Below are 200 nucleotides of genomic sequence, written 5' to 3' on the forward strand. Positions count from 1 at the left end.
GAGCTGGAGAAAAAGGGAGAAACTGGACACGGGGAAGGGAGTGTGAATATGATGATGGAGTGATTAATTGTAGGATTTGCGATGCTCTTTTGTCATTCGATATGGTGTAGTGTTTTTTTCTCTCGCTCTTTCTCCCCTCGCTTATTTTTATTTCATTTTACCTTTTTACCATTCGTTCGATTCAATTTTCTTTTGTTATT

The sequence above is a fragment of the Penaeus monodon genome, chromosome 19, assembly GCF_015228065.2.
Source record: "Penaeus monodon isolate SGIC_2016 chromosome 19, NSTDA_Pmon_1, whole genome shotgun sequence".
NCBI lineage: Eukaryota > Metazoa > Arthropoda > Malacostraca > Decapoda > Penaeidae > Penaeus > Penaeus monodon.